The sequence below is a fragment of the Triticum aestivum genome, chromosome 3B (assembly GCF_018294505.1).
Source record: "Triticum aestivum cultivar Chinese Spring chromosome 3B, IWGSC CS RefSeq v2.1, whole genome shotgun sequence".
Classification (NCBI taxonomy): domain Eukaryota; kingdom Viridiplantae; phylum Streptophyta; class Magnoliopsida; order Poales; family Poaceae; genus Triticum; species Triticum aestivum.
The window spans coordinates 654,914,197-654,923,977 of NC_057801.1; the positions used below are offsets into that span (position 1 = coordinate 654,914,197).

Consider the following 9,781-nt stretch of genomic DNA (forward strand, 5'->3'; position numbering starts at 1 on the left):
ACTGTGGCGCCCTGCCATTAGCACATACGCACTCAAGCTCATCGAGCTGGCACAGGATGCAGATGTTGGGCATCCTCCTCATAGGCCCATATTGGCGTCACCCTCATTTGTGGAAGATGGCTAGAACGAGGAGGATACTATTGCGGCCATGGATAGCGTAAACCGTGGCTCCATCTTGTTACATGCTCTATTTTGATTAGAGGGGATTTTATGAGGGAGAAACGTTGAATACACTTAGACATGGGCCTTGATATGCCTCAGTCAACGTATCCTATTAGTGAAAATGCAAAACCACTCTCTAAAACCACGTACCAAGCTTCTAGGGGTGATCTGTCTGGTTTAAGATAGTTGAGGGGATTTTGATCCTGGTTTTCGACGCTAGGGGTGATGTGACTGAAACGTGAAAGTTTTGGGGGGTATATACACTATTTTTCGGATGATATACACTAGTAGTACCGAAACCCCACCAGGACCCAAATGTCAATTTTTATCTTGTCAAGCAAGTGAACTTGAGTTGTTGTTATTGTTTATAGGTGTTGATAGTAGTTACCTTTTTTCGGAGCGAGATGGTATAGTAATTTACTAGTAGTACCTAAAACCCATAAGGATCAAAATGTCGGTATTTATGTGGTCAAGCAAGTGAACTTGTGTTGTTGTTACTGTTAATGATGGGTTTGTTAGAAACTTCAAACAAACGAAACAAAAGGAAATTAGCAATATGTTGATGTGTACTTGAGTTTTAATATGACGCGATGCTATGTGTGTGGTCCATTTCAGATATGTGTGTTGCAGTCTTTGTCTTTCCTCTCTTCTGAAGAAGTGGAGATGACACACATGTTGAGTTTAGTCACGTAGGCACACTTTGCCGCGTCGGTGACATTTTTGTCATCCAATAGTTCTTAAATTTAGTGAGATTTGAGCTATTAAATCAGTGGCCATGCGGGATCCCTTGAGACATGTCAGTGGTCACCCATTGTAATGGTTGGGTAGTTGATCCACTTTCCCCCTCCATCGTGACTTGCTAGTTAATGGTCCGAATAGACTTCAATTGTGCTCCCTCATTGGCCAACCATGATTGAGATCATCAACCCTCATACTCTTATGGCTGTGTGTATCAGACGCCAGGGGTGATCCTTCTTTTCTAAGATAAAGACCTTCCTACACTTACCATAATTTGCCAATACCTTGCAACAACATAATTGCCAAGTCTTAAAACAGTTAATGTAAGCATGTTGATGGTAACACCTTGTGGTCTTGATTTTTTTATAGCTTCTGGAGAAGATAATTGAATAGTCCAAGGAGAACGTCAATGCCTAGAAGGGTGGCACCATGTCGCCACGCTACGGTAGCTGCATCTTGTGAATGTTTGGCTCTTTGGCAGCACCCTATCTATCCAATATATAGTTGAACTTTTTCATCAATCATGTGAATTTAATAGCTATATAATGCTTTAATTGATGCTTATCTCTTGCATGCGACAGGCTATAAATAGGGGGGCGCGGCACACGAGACCGAACCACACACCACAAGAAAGAGCATACATAGAGACCACAGTGGAGAGATAGGATGGCATCGAAGATGAGCAAGGACATGAAGTTCTCCGAGGAAGAAGTCACCTCACACCCGCACATTCTGGAAGGTGAGGAGCAGACGGTTGCACATGCGCAGCAGTCTTTAATCTTCGCACTTACACTGGACGAGCTGCAATAGTCGGTGTGCGAGGCGAGGCGCAATTTTGGGTCCACGAACATGAACAAGTTCATGAGCAACTTATGGAATGCCGGGGAGTTCCAAGCGGTGCTCGACGGTGGCTTGGTGGGCAAGGAGGAGGCTCCTCTGGTGGGTGCTGATGGAAGCCGAGGTGGTGGGGATGGAGGAGGAAGCGGCATATGCCCGCAGGGGTCCTTCTCCTTGCCTCCCTGGCTGTGCCGGAAGACAGTGGAGGAGGTGTGGGCTGAGAATAACATGGAGCCCCAACCGGTGCATGCCCAGCCTTAGGCCGCGCGTCTCTCACCGCAGCTTCCTGTCCAGCCAACTATGGGGAATGGCAGAAAGACTTTTTGTGCGGTGATGCTACCTAGCAGCAAAAATCCGCCATTCATTGCTCGCGTCAAGATGCATGCACGTGTCACCACTTTATTCTCATTTTTTGCTATACACTAGTATACAACATCAAAATGCAGCTAGTGGCCCCCCATTATTTGTCTTTGGCATGGATACATGGCAGTAATATGATAGTTCTCTCTCTCTCTCTCTCTCTCTCTCTCTCTCTCTCTCTCTCTCTCTCTCTCTTCGGTCAAATCCAACCTTTTGTTTCACCTTTACTAAATTAAATCGTCCCTATCTTTTAAACCATAAGTTCCTACTTGAATTTTTTATATATATTTGAACTCCTGGCGCCAAGGCCTTTTAAATAAGACTGATCTTGAATACATTTCGAACACATTTAAATTTCAATGTTTCACACTCCATATGTGAACCAAACCTAGAAAAAATTTAAAGCACTATTTCAACAGAAATATTTAAAACCATCATATTTTCTAGAAACCAGTGACTTTTTGAAACTGAATTTTTGAAATGTGTAACAGTTTATGTCGAAAGAGTGAAAATGTTTTTGATGTTTTTTTCAAAAACATGCAATTGAAATAGATGTGATTTTTGTGAAACAGACGAGTGAAATGTAACATGTTCGTTTTGAATTGTGAAACAGTAACCACAAAATGTGAAATTGAATTTTTTTGAAAGAGTGAAATATGTTATTGTTTCAAAAATGTGTAACTAAAATAGATGTGATTTTTGTGAAACATGACAGTGAAATGTAAAAATGTAGGTTCTTAATTGTGAAATAGTAACCATAAAATGTGAAATTATAATGTATAAATGTGAAACTGATTATTTCAAAAGAGTGAAATATGTTTTTCAAAAATGTGTAACTAAAATATATGTGATTTTTGTGAAACATGATAGTGAAATTTAAAAAGTAGGTTCTAAATTGTGAAAATATTAACCATGAAATGTGAAATTACAATGTATAAATGTGGAACTGATTGTTTCAATAGAGTGAAATATATTTTTTCAAAAATATGTAATTGAAATATATGTGATTTTCCTAAACCAAGCCATGTGTGAAGTGAAATGTAGGTTCTGAATTATGAAAGAGTAACTACAGAAAGTGAAATTCTATTGTATCATTTGTGAAACTAATTGTTTGAACATGTGTAATAGTTTATTTAAAAAGAGTGAAACATGTTACTTCAAAAATGTGCAATTTAAATAGGTCTTTTTATTTGTCAAGAAAGCCTGTGAAAAGTGAAATGTAGGTTCTGAATTGTGCAATAGCCACTATAGAAAGTGAAAATGTAATGTATCATTGTGAAATATATTATTTTGACATGTGAAATATCTGTTCATATTTAAATATGGTTAAAAATATTCAAGATTGATCTCATTTTAAAGGTTTTGGCGCAAGGAGTTCAAATATAAAAAAAGTTTCACAAATGAATATATGGTTTAAAAGATATGGATGTTTTAAATTAGCTAAGGAGGTAAAATGGTTGGATTTATTGTGTGGGAGAAGAAAAAGTGTGTCTGCCAGACAATCATGAATGCATGTGAAGTACACTAGTGGGGCCAACTATTGAAGAGAGACAGTAGAAATATGAAGATGGGAAATCCAGAAAAGAAATGTAATACAAAGATACTTGGCCCACATAGTGTTAGATGGCAGCTCCCTATTGGACATCACCTTGCTAGTAGGTAGTGCAACCACGCAATTTTACATTTTGAGGGGAATGGCAGTTCGGTTGTGGCCAACGACCGGCAGGGGGGGCTTGGAGAGATGATTTTGCAGCAGTTCCTTGTCAAGTTCGGCGTGGTCCAGGGATCTGGCCCCGGCCAGGCACCTCTGCCGCTCGGCATGGTCCATGGATAGATGAACACTCCACAACAGGCGTAGCAGCCTGTCCCAATGATGTACCCGATGGCACCGGCTAATGGCCTTTTTCCGGTGATGGTCGACGACATGGGGTTCGTCCCCAACGGGTACACGGGAATAACCATGGTGCCGCCGCCACCTCCTTAAGGTGGGGTAGGTATCGTGAGCCCCAGGTCATCGGACGGGTGGAGCGCCATGACGCAGGCTGACATGATGACCTACATGTGAGATGGACCAATGATGGATAACGGTGATGCCTGAAAAAGCGGCACCCCGAAGGATCAGTCCTGCAAGAGCAGCATCGAGCGCCTCCACCTCCGCATGATCAAGAACCATGAGTCAGCTGCACAATCGCATGCCAAACATGTACTTACCTTGCTGCCAAAAATGTTGGTTTTTATGCAATGCCATTTCTTCAACAGTAGTAACAAGGTTTTTGACATGTACACACTACCCTTGTTAATCCTACAAGCTTATATTGTGGAGCTTGAAGCTACATTAGACCACCTCAAGGAGGGCAAAGCTCGTCTGAAAGCTGAGGAGGTATGAACCTGCTGACTAGTGAAAACCATGAGACAATTCAGTTTTCTTATTCTTTTCAGTTCTTACCGTTACTAAACAATTTCATTGTTTTGTTGCAGAAGATGATTTTGCTGACCAAGAAACAAATGGTATGTACATTTTCCCACCATCGCATGAAAATCCTTCTACACCCGCGATCACTTGCCAATTGCTTGTAACAATCTAACTGCTAAGTCTTAACATAGTCAATGTGTGCGTGCTGATGAAACCACCTTGTGTTCATGATCTTTTTTCTTACAGCTGGTGGAGAAGATGATGGAACAAATCAAGGAGAATGTGAACGCCAAGAAAGGTGACGCTCTGTCGTGGCACAACAGAAGCTACATCTGGTGAACAGTAACCCGCCATTCAGCTTCCATAGCCGTGCTGGCAGGAGGATGAGAATGAATTGTCGTGTTGATAACAGTTACCTTTCCTTTTAGGAGCGGGGTGGTATAGTAATTTACTCGTGGTAGTTAAAACCCATAAGGACCCAAATGTGAATGTTTATATGGTCAAGCGAGTGAACTTGTGTGTTGTTGTTACTATTTATAGGCATATTTGTTTGTTAGAAGCTTCAGATAAATGGAACAAAAGAAAATTAGCAATATGTTGATGTCTACTCGTGCTTTGTTATGATGTGATGCAATGTGTGTGGTCCATTTCTGATGTGTGTGTGGGGGGGGGGTCTTCTCCTTTGCTCTCTTCTAAAGAAGTGGAGATGACACACGAGTTGAGTTTGGTCACGTAAGCGCTCTTTGCCACGTTGGTGAAATTTGAGCCATTGAAACAATTTTCAAATCCAGTGAAATTTGAGGTATTCAAATAAGTGGTCACATGGGATCCCGTGAGACTTGATGATAGTGACCCATTGCAATGCTTGGGTAGTCAATTCCCTTTCCCCTCCGTCACAGCTCGCTACTTGAGGGTCTGTCTAGCCTTTAGTTGCGCTCCTTGGTTGCCAACCATGATGGAGATTATCAACCTTCATACTATTATGGTTGTGTCCATCTTCTCAGAAAAAATCCTCCAATACTTACCATCATTTGCCAATTTCTTGCAAGAACCAAATTGCCAAGTCTTAAAACAGTTAATGTGTGTGTGTGTGCTGATGATAACACCATGTCGTCATGATTTTTTACAGCTGGTGAAGAAGATGGATTAGTCAAAGGAGAACATCAGAGCCAAGAAGGGTGACGCCCTATCGCGGTGCTGTGGTAGATCCATCAGGTTAAAGGTGACCTACCATTCAACTTCCATAGCCGTGTTGGCACAGGATGCGGATGCTGGGCGTCCTTCCATAGGCCCATAGTGGCATCATCCTCATTTGTGGAAGATGGTGAGAACCAGGAGGATATCGTTGTGCCCATGGACAGTGGAAACCGTGGCTCCATCTTATTACATGCTGGTTACATGCTCTATTTCAGTTAGAGGGGATTTTAGGAAGGAGAAACAGTTGATTACACTTAGACATGGGCCCTGATATGCCTCAGTCAACATCTCCTATTTGTGAAAATGCAAAACCACTCTCTAAACCCACCTACCAAGCTTCTACGGGGTGATCTATCTAGTTTAAGATAGTTGAGGGGATTAAGATCCCAGTTTTTGGAGCTAAGGGGTGATGTCACTGAAACATGATAGTTTAGCAGGATATGTACACTATTTTTGGGATGATATAGTAATTTACTAGTACTACCAAAAACCCGACAGGACCCAAATTTCAATGTTTATCTGGTAAAGCAAGTGAACTTGAGTTGTTGTTATTGTTTATAGGTGTTGATGGGTTTGCCAGAAACTTCAGACAAACAAAATAAAATAAAATTAGTAATATGTTGATGTGTACTCACGCTTTAATATGATGTGATGCTATGTGTGTGGTCCATTTCGGATGTGTGTGTGGGAGTATTCACCTTTGCTATCTTCTGAAGAAGTGGAGATGTGATTGCTTGTTTCTGCGTTGGTATTTCCCTGAAGAGGAAAGGATGATGCAGCACAAGAAAGGTAAGTATTTCCCTCAGTTATGAAACCAAGGTTATCAATCCAGTAGAAGAACCAAGCAACACTATGTAAACAACACCTGCACACAAACAACAAATACTTGCAACACAATGTGTAAAGGGGTTGTCAATCCCTCAATGATATTGAGATAGATTAAATTGTATGAGATTTGATAAATAGATCTAACTAAAACACAAAAAAAGGAAAATTGCAGCAACGTGTTTTTGGTTTTAATATGATAGGAAATAGACCCGGGGCCCATAGTTGTCACTAGAGGCTTCTCTCAAGAAAATATCATACGGTGGGTAAACAAATTACTGTTGCGCAATTGATAGAAAAGCAAATAATCATGACGATATCCAAGGCAATGATCATGTATATAGGCATCACGTCCAAGATAAGTAGACCGAAATGATCCTTCATCTACTACTATTACTCCACACATCGACCGCTATCTAGCATGCATCTAGTGTATTAAGTTCATTGAAAAACGAAGTAATGTTTAAAGAATGATGAAATGATGTAGACAAGATAAACTCACATATGAATAAACCCCATCTTGTACCCTTAGTAGCGACAACACATGCGTGTCATGTCTCTTTCTGTCACTGAGATTGAGCACCGCAAGATCGAACCCATCACAAAGCACCTCTTGCATGGCAAGATTAATTAATCTAGTTGGCCAAACCAAACCAATAAATCGGAGAAGAAATATGAAGCTATAACAATCATGCATAAAAGAGTTCAAAGAAGACTCAAATAATATTCATGGATAGAACTGATCATAAACTCACAATTCATCAGATCCCAACAAACACACCACAAAAGAGTTACATCAAATAGATCTACAAGAACATCGAGGATAACATTGTATTGAAGATCAAAAAGAGAGAAGAAGCAATCTAGATACTAACTACGGACTCATATGTCTATGGTAAACTACTCATGCATCATCGGAGGGGCGGTAAGGATGATGAGGAACCCCTCCGTTATCGTTGCCCCTCCGGCAAAGTGCCGGAAAAGGCCTCTAGATTGGATCTTATGGTACTGGAACTTGCGGCTGCGAAAAAAGTATTTCATCAACTCCCCTAGGGTTTTGGGGATTTTATAGTATTTGTAGAGGCGGAAGTAGGTCAAGGGGGTGCCCGAGGGCTCCACTACCCACCAGGGCGCGCCTGGGCCCCCTGGCGCACCCTGGTGCCTAGTGGGCCCCTCGAGCCCCCTCTCGTGTGCTCCAGAAGCTTTCAGGGTCCATTGTCACTAGAAAAAATTTCCAAAATTTTTCATGGAAATTTGACTTTGTTTTATATTAATATTCTGTGAAGTAAAAAAACAAGAGAAAAACAACAACTCGCACTGGGCACTAGGTTAATATGTTAGTCCCAAAAAATGATACAAAGTTGCTAGTAAATGTATATAAAACATCCAAGATTGATACTTTAATAGCATGGAACAACCAAAAAGTATAGATACGTTGGAGACATATCAAGCATCCCCAAGCTTAATTCCTACTCGTCCTCGAGTAGGTAAATGATAAAAACAGAATTTTTGATGTGGAATGCTACCTATCATATTCATCACATATTCTTTTCTTTTATAGCATGGACATTTGAACTTCAAGTGATTCAAAGCAATAGCCTATAATTTGACATTAAGACCTCAATACTCAAGCATATCAACAAGCAAATATTAAAGAAAGCTATCCCTAGCCCATTATGCTCAATCATTGATCCATTCATGAAACACACTGAAATATTAGCTACATCTAGTGCACATGTATGACAATAGTGTTCCCTAGTTGGTGCTTTATAAGAGAAGATGGAGACTCAACAAAATAAAAATTTCATAAAAGTAAATAGAGAGGCCCTTCGCAGAGGGAAGAAGATTTTTGTAGAGGTGCCAGAGCTCAAAGCTTAAATTGAGAGATAAAATTGTTTTGAGAGGCATGCTTTTCCTGTCAATGAAAACAGCCGAGAATTCCCAATATATTCCATGCTAGATAAATCATAGGCGGTTCCCGAACATAAAATAAAGTTTATTTCCTTTTCCACCATTCTTTCGCAATCCATGGCTAGCTATATCCACGGGTGCCTTCCATGCCAACACTTTCCAAGGAATTTATTATTAAACAACATATTAAATATATTTTTCATTTTGGAAGTGGGCATCCCTATTACCTACCACACTCTCATGCAATGACAAATGAATAAACACTCATCTTGAGAATAACCTACATAGCATGGAAAATCTTGGCCACCCTCTGCCGCTTCATGAGCGGTACAAGCACACAAAAGGAAAATAATTTTGAAAATTAGAGTTGGCACATACAAATTTACTTGGAATGGCATGGAAATACCGCATATAGGTAGGTATGGTGGACTCATTTGGCACAACTTTGGGTTTGAGGAGTTGGATGCACAAGCATTATTCCCGCTTAGTACAAATGGAGGCTAGCAAATAGATTGAGAAGCGACCAACCAAGAAATGAAAACAATCATAAACGAGCATTGAACATAACTAACACTGAATAATGCACCACAAGTTGGATGTAACTATGCTACATAACTATTGAATATGTGCTTGCATAGGGAAGCACAAACCTTAACACCAATATTATTACTAAAGCATGATTACTCACCAACATGACTCAAATATTGCTATCTCCATATCTCAAAACTATTGCAAGGAATCAAGTTTATAATATCCAATGATCTTCATCACAGTTTTTATTATATCCGTCTTGAATATCTATCACTTTGGGACTATTTTTATATCTTAAGAAATTACCATTGCAAATAACAAGCTCTCAAACAAACTTAAGTGAAGTACAAGAGCATACATATTTCTTCAAAATTTTCATCTCTCAAAATAACCTAAGTGAAGTATGACAAGATATTTCTTTAAAAATAAAAATTTTACTAACTCTCAAAATGATCTAAGTGAAGCATGAGAGTATTTCTTCAAAAGTTAAACCGCCACTGTGCTCAAAAAGATATAAGTTAAGCACGTAGAGCAATTATAACAAATCATAGCATAATTATGGCTCTCTCAAATAGGTGTGTCTAGCAAGGATGATTGTGACAAAATAAAAATCAAAACAAGCAAAGGCTCATAAAATACAAGACGCTCCAAGCAAAACTCATGATATGTGACGAATAAAAGTATAGCTCCAAGTAAAATTACCGATGGTCGTTAGAAGAAAGAGGGGATGCCTTCCGGGGCATCCCCAAGCATAGTTGCTTGGTACTCCTTGAATATTACCTTGGGATGCCATGGGTATCCCCAAGA

At 40.0% G+C, this 9,781-nt stretch overlaps 1 pseudogene; it reads left to right on the forward strand.

The window, feature by feature from the left end:
• Positions 1–1,566: 1,566 nt before the first annotated feature.
• LOC123065964 (bZIP transcription factor ABI5 homolog) lies at positions 1,567–4,849 on the forward strand (annotated as a pseudogene).
• The last annotated feature ends 4,932 nt before the right edge of the window (positions 4,850–9,781 follow it).